The 17,739-nt window shown below is 40.0% G+C and overlaps 1 protein-coding gene across 7 annotated transcripts in view; it reads right to left on the reverse strand.

Moving 5' to 3' along the window:
• rab27b (RAB27B, member RAS oncogene family) overlaps positions 1-17,739 on the reverse strand; it is a 58,147-nt gene that overhangs the window by 14,832 nt on the left and 25,576 nt on the right. Inside the window, exons 1-3 of one of the 7 annotated variants that reach the window (XM_061747388.1) lie at positions 16,048-16,148; positions 15,619-15,716; positions 15,501-15,539 (exon numbers count right to left, since the gene is read on the reverse strand). The exons of 1 other annotated variant lie outside the window; for it this stretch is intronic. The gene's annotated coding sequence lies outside the window, so the exon portion shown is untranslated. Of the gene's footprint in view, positions 1-1,452; positions 1,577-15,500; positions 15,540-15,618; positions 15,717-16,043; positions 16,155-17,739 lie in introns of those variants that run through there. 5 more of the 7 variants (XM_061747389.1, XM_061747390.1, XM_061747391.1 and 2 more) reach the window with 5 other exon arrangements.

Genomic DNA, 17,739 nt, shown 5'->3' on the forward strand with positions numbered 1-17,739 from the left:
CTCACGGCACGCCAACAAACAAAAATGTCACAAAAAGTGGATACCTTAATTACTGTATGTACTTCCTGCCATCTAATAGAATGGCATGTATTTGTTATGTCTGTCACGATTCCTCACTGGCATAAATAGCTGAAAAAAAGATACATTCCTTGTAAATAAGTATTTTTTTGAGCAATTACATAAAATTTCATAATTTTGGTAAATACAGTGCATCACCTAAAGAGCGCACACGGCACATTGGTTGAGAATCACTGCTCTATGGACAAATCATACAAAGCTGGAATTTGTCGAAAGAACCTCACATGAAGCTGTCAGAAACATAACTAAAGAATAGGGGTGCAACGATACACAAAATTCACAGTTTGGTTCCAAGTGTCACGGTTTGATATTTTTTCCAATACAAAAGGGGAAATTTTCTTGCCTTAAAAAAATTATTTTAATTTAAATTACCAACATGTAAAAAGAATATGAATTTTAAGAAAAACCTATCTTCTGTGGTGCGTTATTAGCAACAAAGTATATTTTACAAATAAATACCTTTTATAAATAAAGCTTACAGTAATGCCATAACTAGCCCAGCAGCTGTGACAGCATTTGCTATATTCCTGGCATTGTCAGTAGTCACAGGTACATCAACAAATTAGAATAGTGTCAAAAGCTTAATTTAGTTCGGTGACAGAGTGAAATATTTCATGCTTTTTTTCCATATACATGTACAGTACAATTTTGATGATTATATTACAGCAAACGAAAGCCCCAAATTCGCTCTCTCTCGAAACTAGAATATTACATAATCAATCAAGAAACAATGAAAATGATTTTTAATGTTGAAATTTAGGCAGGAATTTGCACATTGACAAGTATTTTCCCAAGTCTGAGTCTAAATGAGTCTATATAACGTTTGAGTACTGAAATAAAGAGACTTTTCTACCGTATCCTTATTTATTGAGCTTTACCTGTATATTTGGTCGCACTAACTTCCAATTTTCCAATGAGTCTGTCAGACCTTTGGTTAAATCATCAGTAGTGTGACTGTCACTGAGGCGTGTCGGAGGAATGTTGCTTTACATCTTGCATTCCGCAGTAATATAGTGCCGTAATTAAGTCAAGTAACTCTGCGTAGCTCTCGACATCCAGCCGTCTGAAGTCAGAGCAAGGAGGTTCGCAAAGTTCTTATAACGTTCTTATTCAAGTGTCCACCCATGAAACCCAGCGTTGTCCACAAGTTAGAAAAGGGTCACATGTCGACTGCAATAAAAGTAGCAATAGCAGGGTCAATTTCCTTTGCCCTCTTTGACTGATGCGGTCCAAACAAGTTGGATAAAGTTTGTAGGACGCGTTTTTGTCTGGCAGTTATTTTCTATATTGGGGGTGATGTCGGCGTAAATGTGATGCCATGTTTGTTATATTTCCACCGACGTAGTTAAGCATTGTGTGACACTTGCGACATACCGTTGTACTTGTCCCAATGGGAACTTCCCACGAAGCAGTAATAAGAAAAAAATACTCTGCCCGTTCCATTATAAGCGCCATTTGTTCCAAAATGTTGTCATTTTCTGATCTTTCTCCATCTACCGTTAAGCCTGAAATATGTTGCGCTGCTTAAAATAGAAACACCCCGTATGTCTTGAATTATAACCTCTCTTTTTTGGCTATGTTGTAGGTCCGTTTGGGACTGCTTCTGGGTCTGGATGCGGACCAAGAGTTAGTGGCCTCTGTTTTAAACGATGTCACAACAATTGAGCGAGCCAGAGGGAGCCGTTTCACTCCGTAGCACACTAGCTAGTTAGCTCGCGGGCTAGCGAACGTAATAAATAGATAACTTTCCCTAAAATGTCCTAGTTTTTTTGCATCTACGGAGCCAAAGCCGTTCCGACAGCTGCTCGCTGAGTCGTGAGCGGTGTGCCGGGTGTTACCACAACAATGAAAATATATCGAGTCCGGAAAAAAGTCTTGTGTCCATTTTATTTATGGATCAATAACCCACTCTACTGTTCTGTGATTGGCCAGCACCAAGACAGGACTTGTACTTTTAGAGGATATTGAGTCGCTGAAGCCCTTCAGCAACAGACACACACACACACACACAAAATATATATTTTTCTTTTCATTTCTTCATTTGAGGAGCAACTTTCAAATTTTGAGGAGCAATATTTTGCAGCTTAATCGAACAGCAACCCAAAGCAAGGATTTTATTAAACAGAAATATGACAATATTATGGGGGAGTTGAATGTAGGGTGGAGTCACTGACGGTGTAGTGGTACATTCGCCTGACTTTGGTGCGGGCAGCGTGGGTTCAGTTCCCACTCAGTGAACGCGTGAATGTGACTGCGAATGGTTGTCGGTGTCTATATGTGCCCTGCGACTGACTGACGACCAGTTCAGGGTGTGGTCCGCCTTTCGCCCGAAGGCAGCTGGGATAGGCTCCAGCGCCCCGCAACCTTAACCAGGATAAGCAGTGTTGATAATGGATGGATGGATGAATGTAGGGCTGCAGCTAACAAATACTTAAGTACTCAAGTATCGTACTGAAAATTCTATCAAAGAATCGATTATATGGATTAACTATATTTTTGTTTGGTTAAAGAGCAATTTTGAATAGAGAAAATAAGACCTTTCACTTAGTCACGAATTGGTTTCCTTTTTTACATAACCAACAATTTTTATTTCTTGAATTCATATTGTGCATAAAAGGCTTTTTTTTTTTTTTTTTTTATTATTATTATTTTTTTTAAAATAAACATTAAAAGACCCAGAGATACTTGAACTCCTCCACTTGGGGCAGTATCTCCTCCCTGACCCAGAGAGGTCACTCCACCCTTTTCCGACAGAGGACCATGGCCTCAGATTTAGAGGAGCTAATTTTCATCCTAGCCGCTACACTCTCAGCTGCGAACCGTTCCAGCGAGAGTTGGAGAATACGGCTTGATGAAGCCATCAGAACCACATAATGCGATGTGATACTGATGTCACTAAACCAGAGCCCCTCAACACCCCGGCTGCGCTTAGAAATTCTGTCAATAAAGGTAATGAACAGAATCGGTGACGAAAGGAAGCCTTGGCAGAGTCCAACCCTCAATGGAAACGAATACGACTTCCTGCCGGCAATGCGGACCAAACTCTGACCCCAGTCATACGGGGACCGAACAGCCCTGATCAGGGCGTCCGGTACCCCATACTCCCGGAGCACCCTCCACTGGACTCCCAGAGGGACACGATCACAGGCCTTCTCCAAATCCACAAAACACATGTAGACTGGTTGGGCGAACTCCCGTGCACCCTCGAGGACCCTACTGAGGGTGTACAGCTGGTGCACTGTTCCATGGCCAGGACGAAAACCACACTGCTCTTCCTGAATCTGAGACTCGACTTCCTGACGGACCTTCCTCTCCAGAATCCCTGACTAGATTTTACCAGGGAGGCTGAAGAGTGTGATGCTCCTATAGTTGGTACCCACCCTACAGTAACCCTTCTTAAAAAGGGGGACCGGGGAATCCAGAGGCACTGTCCCCAATGTCCATGCGATGTTGCAGAGGCGTGTCAACCAGGACAGCCCAGATCTAGAGCCTTTAGAGAACTCAGGGCGGATCTCATCCACCCCTAGGGCCCTGCCACCGAGGAGCTTTTTAACCACCTCTGTGACCTCAACCCCAGAGACAGAAAAACCCACCCCAGAGTCCCCAGACTCTGCTTACTTATGGGAACAAGTGTCGGAGGAATTGTGGAGTTCTTCCAAGTATTCGGCCCACCGACTCACAAAGTTCTGAGTCGAGGTCAGCAGTGCACCGTCCCCACTATACACAGTGTTGACGGTATACCACATCCCCCTCCTGAGACACGCGGTGGTGGACCAGAATTTCCTCGAAGCAGTCCCGAAGTTGTTCTCCAATCTAGGACATACGTAACACTAAAACCAAAGTAGTTCCAAACGCCAGATTTGAAGGATGGTTTAGAATTTTCGATTTCAGGATGGCACTAGACATGTTGCAATGGCACGGTAGCTTGCGTCTTCAGAAATATCCTGCGGCGCTGCTCTGCTAAACTCAGGACCGTGCACTCTGAGAGTAGAGTTAGGGCATTAGGGTAAATTTACAAACACAGCCTTGCTTGGTCGGAATGAATAAGAGAGGAGCAACATAGTGGATCTGCGCTCAAGTAAGGCGGAGTAGATGAGCACAGCTCCTCATCATCAGAGGTTTATACAGCAAATATAAAATTATAAATCATGCAATAAAATGATTGTTTAGTTCAAGACATGAGGTATCTACTGTCTGCAAATTAGGGGATAAACATGCATTTTCACATAAATGCTGAGTCAATTTTATCTTTTAAATTTAAAATGTGATGAAAAGGTCATTCCTGAGTAAAAGAATATTGTTCTTACTTGAAAAATCACATGAAGTAGCAGCAAAATCATTGAACTGAAATGTGTTTCTTGCCATTCATTTATAATGACAGTAGCCTACATTTGCTTTAGCAGCAGAAAATTATATTTTTATGAATCTACATTTTCAGGAACCTAATGTAGTTGCAAGAGGGAATTAAATTGTAATAGTTCCAACAACTTACAGCAAGTTGGGCACAGGAAAGATGGCATTTTCCTACTCTTGCTCACGCTCTTCACATATTGCAGGGGTGTCAAACTCAATTTCATCGCAGGCCACATCATAGTAATATTTTTCGCTCAGAGGGCTTTTATGACTGAAAATAATAATGTATTATCGCCTCATTTTATTCTGTATGCACAATTGTGTCTGCATTTCATTATTATTATTATATATGTATTTTACTTGTACATTGAACTTTAAATTAAAAGTCTTGGCGAATAGTGTCTATGTTATGACAGATTTGGTGAGAAAAAAAGAGGAAAAAAGTGAAGAAAGAATGCAATTTTGGTACAGACTTTCTGCCCGAATGAGAAGAAGAAATCTATTTAGAAAGGAATATGAAGAAAATGCATTTTATTTACTTTAAAAAAAAAAAAAGAAATAAGAAATCTTGAGTTTGAGACGTGACTTATAGAATGAACCTGGGCTGTACCACTCAGCTAAAATGCAACGTTGCTCCCATTCAACTAATTCCCATGTAACTATATAAGTAATATGCTGATATACTGTATATATTTTTGGGGGGCATCCGAATTTGTAGAATAGTACAATTGAAAAATGACCCAGATGTCTAACTTAAAAACTTTAAAAGTACTGCGGGTTTGGACTTTCTTTGTTAATTATTGATCAGCACTTAGACAATCAATCAGTATTCCCTCAGTGAATGTGTGGTTTAAAACAGTTTAACCAATGATAATGTAATAGATTAGGACAAATGGCAACTGCTCCAAGTAAGAACTTGCTTAAAAAGGAAATACATATAACTGTACATAGTTTGATATTTATGCTTTCTGAAACATATCTAAGAAATTGAAGACTTCCATTCTACTCTACTCTACCGAAAAGTGGTAAGACTACACCGCTGTTTAATTCTTGAGTTCTCTTTTACTGTGCCTTCTGTGATTTGTGCGCATTTAGCAGTGTGGTAGCCTACTCTTTGTGCATACATGCGTGTCTGTGTGTAGGTGTGTGTATAGATTATCAATCGATATTGCATTTACAGTCACGCTTTGATCAACAAATGATCAGTCCAGAGTTTCAATCTGCCTCCGCCCCCAAGTCAGATGGGATACATAAATAGCACAATGGATGGAGGAAACAACTCCCTGTATTTTCCACCTTAGTGTGATGACATTATAAGATACATTGGCAAGTCAGTTGCTGGATAACAACAGGTGTATACATTTTCAAATTGGTGATTAATGCTCGATTGTACATGAAAAGGACAGCTGACATTTGTCGGAGAAACCTAGACGGACGTGTCCTCGAGCCTCGAGATCATTCTAAACAAAGCAGACACCTGTTTAGTTTTGTTCCTGCTCTGAGGACACTGGTGAAAGTCTTTGCTAAAGGCAACAATCTGCTCTCCACAGTCAATAATCAATAACTGCTAAAGGGAATGAAGACTGACCCTTAATTATTTTGTCCAGACCTCCTCTGGGTTGCCTCACAGATTTGAAACCTTTGAGTATTTCAGAGCCACTTAACCAACCACATGATGACAGTGCCCGCTGGGTCCTTCTGCTTCACCAATCTGTAGCGTTTGAGAGCAGAAGGGTTTTTTCACACCTCCATACTGTTTTCAACAATAGAATCATTAATCATCGCTTCTGCAATTGTGGAAAGTTCTGTAAGCCTAAGCAGATGGTTGCAATGCTACAGGCAAAGCCTGACGTGGTTGTGTCATTTGTCTTACCACTTTTGAAAGTTAACTTTGGTATAGGTGGACATTAAACCCTACGAATCTGCAAAAATAGCTTTAAGCTTTTGGAAGTCCCACAGAGACAGCTCCTCCTAACCCTCCTTTTACTTCAGTCAATTTGTCCCCATTAAATGTTGAATTCTTCCTCAATGAATGACATTCATATTTAACAATTCTTTTTCATGTAATGGGAGAAATTGGGACAACATGAGGCTAACATTGTGACATATTTTCAATGTCCTGTATACATGTTGTACATCTGGGTGGTTGAAAAAAAAAGAATTTAAAAAGTCAATTTTACAGTAACAGGTGGACGTTTGAATTTGAGCGATTCTGGTCCCGATTCCTTATTTCAATTCCGGTTCCAAAAGATTCTCAATTCCGATTCTTTTAGGGGGCTGGGTCAAAATAGTTTGCATGGTTTAAATAAAAGGTGTCCAAACTATGAACATCCACGTTCTTAGCAGCCCGCAGCATAGACTAAAATAAACATTTGACTCAGGGTTCTTTATTATAACCAGTATCAATATCAAACCTATGAACTAAAAGGCAATGTGTGTGGAACTAACCTAATTGACTTAACATTTATTAATTAATGTTTCAGATAAAAGTTAAATATAGCATCGTTAGAATCATTATTTGGGTCTATTTTATCACATAAAATGGTTTATATGTGCAAGTTTTAACTTGACTTCCTGTTTTAAGTTTGTAGTCTTTTATTTTTAAGGGTACACACTGGAACTCTGAATTTTGGCACAAAAAGTAACTTCAAATGGCACCAGTGAATTATTTTTATTTTTTTTCCCATGGATGAAACCAAATGCTATAAAGCGTTGATTCCTTTCCTTACCCACCAATGAGGCACAAGGTTAGCGTTTGTGATACTGTGAAATATCGTTTGTGAATTTTTTCCCAATTCATTGTGATGTAAAGTTGCAACGGTGAGGTTTTAGCCCAATGTTAAGCTTTTTTTTTTTTTTTTTTTCCCTTACATCTGCTCTTACGTTGGTTTGAAGACTAAAATAAGTCCTAAAAACCATCAGTGCAAAAGTGCAACCAACCGTTTACCTTGTTAGCTGTCTCAATGTTGGCATAGATGTATTTTAGTGTTTCAGTCAATCAATTGACTGAGAGTTGACTTCACTGAAGCTCCGCACGGTGTAGGCACATCGTGAAAGTCTCATTTGCACAATATAATCTTATTCCAAGTGTTGCACTGAGGCGACTGGTTATTAATTTTAACCAAGACACGACACACTTTTGTTCGCTGCTGCAGCCTGTTGGGCATGAGCACGTCTTTGTGTGCGCTCCTCTTCGTTGGTTTTCACCGCTTCTTCGCTGGTTTTCGCCGCTTCTTCTTCGGGGGCGGCGGACTAGGCATCGGAACTGGCAACCGCAATGTTTAATTTGAACGATTCCAGGAGAACTGGAATGTTAGTCCCGGTTCCAATCGGTTCTCGATTCCCAACCCTAGTTAAATGGCATAATTTAGTGCTTCATGTGATTTCCTGGTGGCATCTTACAGTATATTACCATCTTAACCATTACAATGCTAAGTGGCTACACGTTAACATTACTAGCATCAGGTACTTTCACAGATTTTTTTTATGGTTGCACAACATATCTAAAATTAGATGGTCAAATGAGTAAAAACCAAATACTTAAAATTCTGCCGACAAACACTTTTTAAAGAATCAAACAATTTTGGCATCTGGTCAAGTGCGAAGTTTAGTAGTGATACCGTCTATTCTGCAAAAACAGGACAAAGCACAGTAGAGGCATTTGAAGGTGACTTCATATTCATTATCAGATCATCTACCTTCAAATTGAGATCTTGAATCATTCTATAGACTAAAAAGACTGAATGTCGAGACTAAATTTATGATTCCAATTAGGGAGTAACTAAGGGTGTCAAACCCAGCCTTTGATTGCTCTATTTACTGGTCCAAAGAATATTGTACTTATATCAATAGTTCATCCAAAAATCGCATAGTTCACAGTCCTTCGCACTGTCTTTGTCTTCAGTACAGCACAAACAAGCACAGTAGCATATATTAACTGCACCATGACAAATTTGCAAGTGTCACCGAGCTTCTACAATCCCTCCTTAATCCCACAGCAGGACGTGGACCAACAAACACCACAGCTGGATGTGAAAGGTCAGCATGGATGATAGTATTCCAAGACGAACACGAGACAAACTCTAAATTAGGCAGAAATTGATGATTGAAGATTTTTTTTTAAATGTAATTTAACTGAATGACTTTTGAAACACCAATCCAATCTATCGATCCAAGTTCTACATCACTGCAAACTACAACCACAAAAATATCATACAATTGCTTATACAGCTCTTTTATTAAATCTATATCGATATAATATTAGTCATTCGAACTGCTCTAAGTGCTAGAGGACTCTACATCTTTTTGCACAATTGTACCGGCATTACCAGATAACTAGCAACCCTTTACTGCTCAGTGACTGATTTTTTTTTTGTCAATGTCTTTCTGTCTCCAAAGTGTTCTCTGTCAATTGACTGTCTGTTGTCGTACTAGAGCGGCTCCAACTACCGGAGACAAATTCCTTGTGTGTTTTTTGGACATACTTGGCAAATAAAGATGATTCTGATCTTATGGAGGTCTGTTCATATTCACTTAAGATTTGAACATTTTACACATTTGCTACTAAGAACAAGTAACAGTTTGCGAATCACTGTGCTGCCTTTAATATTCTTCTTTCTTTTTTTTTTTATCTCCAAAGAACGTTTATCTGTGGTTTAGACCAAAACGTCTCTGGAGGGCACTGCATAGATTGACAACTAGACATCTGTTTTCAACATATTGGACAGTTGCAAGTAAAGTCTATGAACCCTTTGGAATTAAATTGGTCATATCTGATCTTTATCTAAGTCACAACAACAGACAAACACAGTATGCTTAAACAGATGGACCAGACAAACAACTATATCTTGTCATTTTTTTATTGGGCACACAATATAAACACTCACAGAGCAGGGTGGAAAAGGTATGTGAAAACTTAAGCTCAATGACTTCTCTGAGATCTAATCACATTCAGGACTCATCCAAACTAGAGTCCAATCAATACGACGAGATTGGAAGTGTTAGTTAAAACTGCCCTGCCCGATAAATGTCCGACACCATTTTTGAGTTTGCTTTTCTGAAAAAGAATTGCTCAATGTGGAAAAAGACCTCAGAATACCTACAACTAGGAATTGTTTATTTGCATGAAGCTGGAAAGGTTCTCAAAAGTATCTCTAAAAGCATTGATGTTCATCAGCAAGACTGTTTATAAATGGAGAAAGTTCAGCACGGTTCCTCCTCTCCCTAGGAGTGACTGCGAGAGTACACCGCAGAATGCTCGTTGAGGTGAAGAAAAAAACTCTAGCGCATCAGCTAAAGACAGAAATCCCTGGCAGATAATATCTCTGTTGAAAAATGTATGATACTGTAAGTAAAACATTGAACGAGGACAAAGCTACTGCTGTCCCAAAAAACAAAACAAAAAATAAATATATATATATATATATATATATATATATATATGCTACAGGTTTGAAGTTTACAAAAAAGTGTCTTGATGTTCCACAGCGCGGACAGATAAAACCCAAGTTCAGTTGTTTGGAGGGAACACAATGCTAGAGTATGTGTGGAGGAAAAAAATGCACTACACAGAACCATTAAAACTTCATCCCAACTGTGAATATGGCGGAGGACAGTCTGTCCTTCACTCTGTGCAAACCTGCTGTCCAGTTAATTTAATACTGCCGCAACAGCATATCAGCAGACATCCTACATCTGATGCCAAGCTATAACAAAGTGCTTCAACATTGATGTCTATCAATGTTCAATCAGTCAATATGTACTGTATATAGTGAATAAACTGTAATATTAAAAGTGACCAGCAGCGGGACCTGTTTGGACATGCTAATAAGACTAGCACCCATGTTACAATAAATTACACACGTCAAAACAACACACGGAGAACCCCAGAGTGTTTTATACTCATCTGCTTGTATGATAACTATGAAAGAGGACAGGGAAAACAATCTAATGCTGTGTGAGTGTGCAAGGTGAGTTCAAGGGCACTGCGTAAATGTTCCTTGATTCTTTTGTAATACAATACATAATTGTAAAAATTTATTACTGGGAAAATTATTATTTATTTTGTTTTGTAATATAAAAGTAGATAAGATAAAATATTTTGTTAATATAGTCAGCCAGAGCTTCTGGGAATACAAAGTCATCAACGTCCTTTCACCATCATTGCTGTCATACTGTGTTGCGTTTTTATTGATTACAGTCCTGTTTTTGTTTTAATTCCTTGTACAAAAAAAAAAAAAAAAAAACATTCAAGCAACACATTTTTCCTCATGTTTTTTGAGATTGTAGGGTGAAAGCTGCAGCTGGCTACTATTGTGGACTGAACGTCTGGCAACAATGCGGAAATCAAATGCCAGTATTTTGAGGGTAATAGCCCATACCCATCCATCCATTTTCTGAGCCGCTTCTCCTCACTAGGGTCGCGGGCGTGCTGGAGCCTATCCCAGCTGTCATCGGGCAGGGGGCGGGGTACACCCTGAACTGGTTGCCAGCCAATCGCAGGACACATAGAAACAAACAACCATTCGCACTCACGCCTACGGGCAATTTAGAGTCTCCAATTAATGCATGTTTTTGGGATGTGGGAGGAAACCGGAGTGCCCGGAGAAAACCCACGCAGGCACGGGGAGAACATGCAAACTCCACACAGGCGGGGACGGGGATTGAACCCCGCACCTCAGAACTGTGAGGCTGACGCTCTAACCAGTCGGCCACCGTGCCGCCAATAGCTCATACAATATTGAAAAAAAAACAAAAAACCTATGAACTAGTTTTCATAGAAAATGAACTTTCCCAACACTGATCGTGTATTATTTCACATTGCAATATATAACGCAGGTTGAAAAAATAAAAAAAGAATCGCTGTGTAATTTTTTCCAATATCATCCAGCCCTCATGAGCACTACGTGGCTTATTATTTCAGAATAAATTTGTAAAGCAATTTAAAAAGGAGGCGGCACGGTGAACAACAGGTTATCATATCTGCCTCACAGTTCCTCACAGGACCCGGGTTCAAATCCAGCCTCGCATGTGTGGAGTTGGCATGTGGGTTTGCTCCGGGTACTCCGGTTTCCTCCCACATCCCCAAAAACATGCATGGTAGGTTAATTGAGGACTAAATTCTGCGTAGATGTGAGATATGTGAGATATGTGTCCTGTGATTGGCTGGGGACCAGTTCAGGCGGTGTACCCTGCCTCTCGCCCATAGATAGCTAGGATAGGCTCCAGCACGCCGTGACCCCAAGTGAGGATAAGCGGTATGAATGAATGAATGAATGAATGAAATCAAAAGGAAAAATCTTTGACAGTCCCTGTGGGCTCAAGTGCAAACACAGATCTAATTGTTCATTATGTGCACATCTGTTTCTTTGCAGCAAAGTTACCTTTAACAATGGCTAAAAAAGATCTTTTGAAGATGTCAGCACTGATGCTGAGTCTTGTTGAAGCCAATTACATTTGCATTGGCCGGTAAACTGGCTGAGTTTATGTGGACAGAAGTAATCGTCTTCTTTCGTAATCCTTTCATGTTGGTGGACATTTAGAAGTTGGCATTTTACTTAATTAAGAGTTCATCTCCTTACTTCCAATTCCTGCTGATGGGGAAATTGGAAATCATTTGACCTTTGACCCTCTTCACAAAATCACTGGCTCATCTGCTCAATAATGTGGCCTGGAAGACCATTATTCTTCCGTGTATGGGAGGTGGAAGTGAGAGAGTTATGTGTCTCCATGACACAAAAAGAGAAAATAACTACAATTCCCTAAAGATGTGGCACAAGGTGCAACACATGGTTGCGCAGTCCTGAGGACAGCGGCGCCTAATGGCTTTTTCTATACATACGTTGTCCATTGTCCAACCACAAAGCTAAGTAAGACTCAAAAGCAACCACAAAAGAGGCCATTATATCCCATACCTCATGCACTGAAAAGGAACGGCACTATTTTGGTAACTTTATTCCCCATGGCAGTATTAAAAATAGGTGGCTCTATATTTCAAACGAGCTCCTCTATGGCAACCTCATCTTCTTACGTTAACAATAGGGAGCCCACAATGATATGGCAACTAACCAGTTGCATATAGCACGAAAAGCTACAGTAACAGAGCAGTCGACATCTTCATCCAGCGTGCCTTCTGTTCAAAAAGCACAAACAAATAGATTTGTGTTTGACGATGTGCCTGCTTCTTGCAACACACTAATTGACAAGTGTCACTCATCAGTTTAGTGATGAAGTGCTGCCTCCACAAATCAAAATACAAGCAATGGTTTAATTGTCCTGATGGGTGCGCTGGTTACTTTTCTTCAAAATCAAAATACTCATTTGGGCCTTAAAATGGAACCACCCCTTGTCATAAGGTGACCAGTGACTCAATTGGAGGGTTTAGGGGTTAGCACTGTTAAGCACATAAATTCATCTACAAAATACCTCATAGTTCAGAAAGTGAGACGTTCAGAGCAAATGTGATACATTTGCCTAACAGGAATTACTCAGAAACACTCTGAGGTCTCCGGCCAATCCTGCAGCTATTCACTTTTCTAACATTCTAACAAATGACACAATATGCTTCAGATGTGTTTTGCTGTGCAGTTAAACCTGTTTTAAGGTATTCTTGTATTGCACTTATTTCTGTACAGATGATGACTGTTATGACTGGCTGCTTCACATTAAACCAGACTGCCACTCACCTTAAAAAAAACTTGGTCAAGAGAACGTTTGCATTGTACACCTTATGCAGAAGGAGTACCGGTGTAAATGTTGCATCATTTTCTTTTCAAATGATGGTTTTATGACTTACTAAACATTTCTCACAAGCATTGGAAATGCAAACATGTTGTGGTGAAATTAGAGTGACAACATGCTCAAATCCAGCGGAAAAAAAGACAAAGAAACAATGTGTTTCAGCTTGTTTACTACCACTACAACAACAACAACCAACAAGTAATTTGAGTCCAAACATCATCTCTCTGCTTAGTGGGAAAAATTACATAGCAAGAATAGGCCTACTGTGTCCCGGTCGGTTTCCTACTGCATTGTTCTGCTGCCTCGTTGTTTTGTGTTTTGGCTTCATCAAGTTAATCCTGGCCAACAAGCATCACAAGTTGCAGCCTCCTATTTGAGGATGGGATGATACCCCTGATATTACATACAGTATTTCCAAATTCTCCAAACAAATATTATGGCAAAGTACCCCTTTTCCATAGGGGAAATGGTGGTTACTACAACAAAATCAATAATGCATTGTTTTTGTGGTGTGCACTAGGATTAATTGACATTGTACATACATCGACTCATTATCTATTCTATAGTATGTTACTTATCTTGTGCAAGGCAGCAGGTAGCGGGAAGCTATCCAGGCTGACACTGCTTGAGGCTATGCCAGGTCAGCCTATTCCCACTTACATTGTCAAATACTAGCTATTCATTGTTCCACTTCTCCACATATCATGTCAGTGGCACACAAAAATAAAAAAATAAAAACAGGAGTCCCGAGCATGCCAGCACACTTAAAACGTGTTCTTGTTGCCGACTAATGCTCATGACTAATGCTGTCAAACCAAATGCTAAAGCCACAATCCAGCCATTCATTCTCGATACCAATTGTTCACATTAGGGTCACGGGTGACCTGGACCAGACCTTGGGTAGGAGGCGATGTACACCCTGGACTAGCCGCCAGCCAATTGCTGGGCAGATATAGACAAACAACTACTTGCACTCATATTCACAGCTAAGGGTAATTCTAGTCTTCAATTGCCCTAACATGCATGAACGTTGAGACTTTCTTTGAATTTCAAAGTGCTGGTTACATTTATAGATGATGATGATGATTATTATTATTATTATTAAGGCAGCACGGTGGACAAGTCGTTAGCACATCCGTCTCACAGCAGTTCTGAGATGGGAGGTTCCAATCTGGGCAATCTTTGCATGTTCTGCCCGTGCCTCCGTGGGTTTTCTCAGTGTGCTACGCCTTCCTCCCACATTCGAAAAACATGCATGTTGGGGGTGAACGTCCGAAGTTAGCTGGAATAGACTCCAGCACACCTGCCACCCTAATGAGGTAAAGAAAAGTAATGGAATGTTTTTTATTGTTATTTAATTTATTTTATCTTATCTATCTATCTCTCGACAAAACCCACACAAGCATGGAGAAAAACTGCAAACTCCACACAGGGAGCTGAGCTGAGATTCAAACACCAGACCTCTCAACTGTGAGACAGACGTGTTAACCACTACACCACCGTGCTGAGATCCAATACAAGAGCTGTATCAAAGATTTACCTTTTACATTCATATGTTTTATGTATTATTATTTTATTATTATTATTATGGAACAAAAAAAACTACAGATTACTGATTATTTTTGTTATGCATGAATTTTATTTGAAATATAGGCTAGTGGTAAGAGGACACAGTATATTATTATGTCTAATCTAATTACTGTAATTATATAACGTCAGTGGTGTAGGAACTGCGCGGCATCAAAGTAAAACTCAGTGGCACTGTAGTACAATGCTACCAATGCTAACTAACGCCACACTACCAAACATACTAACTTTTTTAATGGGTATTTTTGTATGGGATTTACGGCTTTGAGCAGGTGTACCAAATATAGTGACTGGCAAGTACTTCAGAAGACATCCACGAAGCACATTATTTTCTGTAATCAGAATAACCAACAGTACATATGTTCCAATAACTGTAGTTGCCCCTTTTACAGTGACGCAAAATTGACGGTTTCAGAAAGTAGCTCATAAAGCTCAAGCTGTTTCTGACCAAGTACAAATTCCAGTTGAGACTAAAGTTTTGTTCAACCGCACATCATCACTTGATCACGAGACAGAGCTGGAGAGAACATCCATAACCAGCCTCTGTCACTACAGGTCTGTTTCATTACTGACACACAGACAGCATATTAGGCGTTTTCAAAGAAAAGGGCGTGATCAAATTCCATAGCTGCAAACAAACACATACACAAAGTTGTATCTTATATCTTCGCTGCTACTTTTCGTCAACCACCCTAGCAGCCTGTCACATGCATCCATCTCTGTGGCTTCAAGGTCCGACTTACCGCTCAGTGGGTCCTCAGCTGATTCAACAGTGTCAGGTCCTGGAGGGGGAAAGGAAGTGTTAGGGAGCAGCTGACCAGCAGCCTTTCATCGACACACACCGACTGACTGTTTGACTACCATTCAGCTGGAGGCAGACGAGGACGAGGAACTTTAACAGCCACTCCCCCCCACAAGCAGCTCCACCGAGTTATCTGATCAGCTGACTTGCTGGCTGGCTAAAAGGAAGGATGAATAACTCAGTTAAGCCAACCAACCACCTAGCTGTAGCTTTCTAATTCAATAATTAGTGCAACCAACCAGCTGAGCTATGATTCCATATCTGAATAAAACTGAATAAACAAAATACTAGGAACAACACTATTTTGCAACAGACGACAAGGAATATTTACTGGAGTGACTAAATTATAACTGAGCAACATAATGTATGCTGTACTACTGCAGCGTCTCACCTAGACGGACAACTATCTCAGTTATTTGTCAACGAACATGTTTACTCTTGATGTGCACCATCTTGCTAACCAATTTTTTATTTATTTTTTTACCTACTGAGTTTTAGTAGTTTGAAGGATTCTGTCTTTCTTCTTCCCCCACTTCCTTTCTTCCTCCTCTGCTATTATCTCTTGCTTCTGTCTGACTCTACCACTACTGTGCTGTGTAATTAGAGGGTGGGGCCAGGCTACGGTAAGATAGCTCTAGTCATGCACACACGCACACACATCCACACACACAATCATTTGAAGCAAGTGTAGCACAGAGCAGCCTCGGGTTATGCAGGTGGCATAGTAAAGCAGGAAATATAAAAGACCTGAAATGTGACTACACAAGATAATTCTTGAAAGGAGGAAATAGATTCTGTAGCGGTTACGCAAGTCAACTCAGATGTTGCACAAGTGGCAGATATAAATAAACTAAAGCCAATGATAATCTGTCCAGAGAGCTGGTTCACTCATATACTTAAATTTGGTTTCATGAGATTTCCAAGGGAATACAACAGTTTATCAAACTAATCAGATTACGCAACCATTCCTGTTGTCGGTGTTAATATAGTTAGGACAGAACAATCAATCCTCACTCTTCATTACTGGAGATCTTAAAGGGTCATGCACTACCTGTGTGTTCTTACGACTGGCCACACAAACTATAAAGGGTCAGAGGGCCTTTTTTTTTTTTTTTTTTTTTTTTTTAAACTGTATAGACCAGAGGTGGCCTTCGCACGCAACTCTGTCTTGCACAGCAGCTACAACGGTCAATCAAAATACAGACATGCAAACACCAAAGGCACGAAAAAGGTGAGAAAAAAACAAAAAACCCGGCCCCTGCTGAGAATTGAATTAATTTAGAAATCTGGAAGACACTGAAGAGTACAATAAGGCAAAATACACAATTTTCCTCAAGCTAAAAAACTTTTATTTACACCGCTCAAGTACATGTTGATGTACAAATTTAAGTTTAAGTTGAAATTTGCCTCATTTGTTTGCTTTTTTGTTTTGGCCTCCAACTTGAGCCAGGCCCATTTCTACCTGCACCTGATGCCTGCTTCAAGCTGTGGCACATGAATAGCATCCTCCTCTTTAAGCACTCTCATTGTGGAAAAGAATTGACTACAATCAGTCTGTTTCACTTCATTTTTCACTATTAACAAACTTCAAAGGCAAATCTCAAATGCAGCCTGCAGGAATTTGTCCGTTTTTATTGGCCATTTCTGAATTTGAAGTTAGTTCATTGTGTTGTGATCGCTGCGTCACTTAATACATTTAACATTATCATCTGTAAACTAATTAGATAACTGTAGGCATATTTCCTAATTAAGCTCTTGCGAGCGATGTTACACTATCTGTGTTTCGCTGGTCCGTTGGGACCTCCCCAGGAAAAACTCATCGGATCTATAAGATTCACATAAATGGCTTATTCTGAGGTCAAAACGGTGAATTTCGCCGAAAGGAAACTGATTTGCATGTATGAAAATACCTGCATGTCTTTAGGTGAAACCGATCCGTGTTTCAAAAAAGATTGGAGGCCGCTGGCCTAGAGAACTGTGCCAAAATCAACTGATAATGTAAGCGCAAGTCTTTAAGTCCATCCATGAGGTCGGTGGGTTGGCAAACAAATCAGCACCAAGTAACAACATCTGGTGCTCCTTTGAGAACCAGACCCAAATTGCTAATATGCTGCAATAGTTTTGAAGGTAACAACTGTCAAGTTGGACAGTTTTTAATAATAATGATGATAATGAAGGCG

The sequence above is a fragment of the Phyllopteryx taeniolatus genome, chromosome 15, assembly GCF_024500385.1.
Source record: "Phyllopteryx taeniolatus isolate TA_2022b chromosome 15, UOR_Ptae_1.2, whole genome shotgun sequence".
Classification (NCBI taxonomy): Eukaryota; Metazoa; Chordata; class Actinopteri; order Syngnathiformes; family Syngnathidae; genus Phyllopteryx; species Phyllopteryx taeniolatus.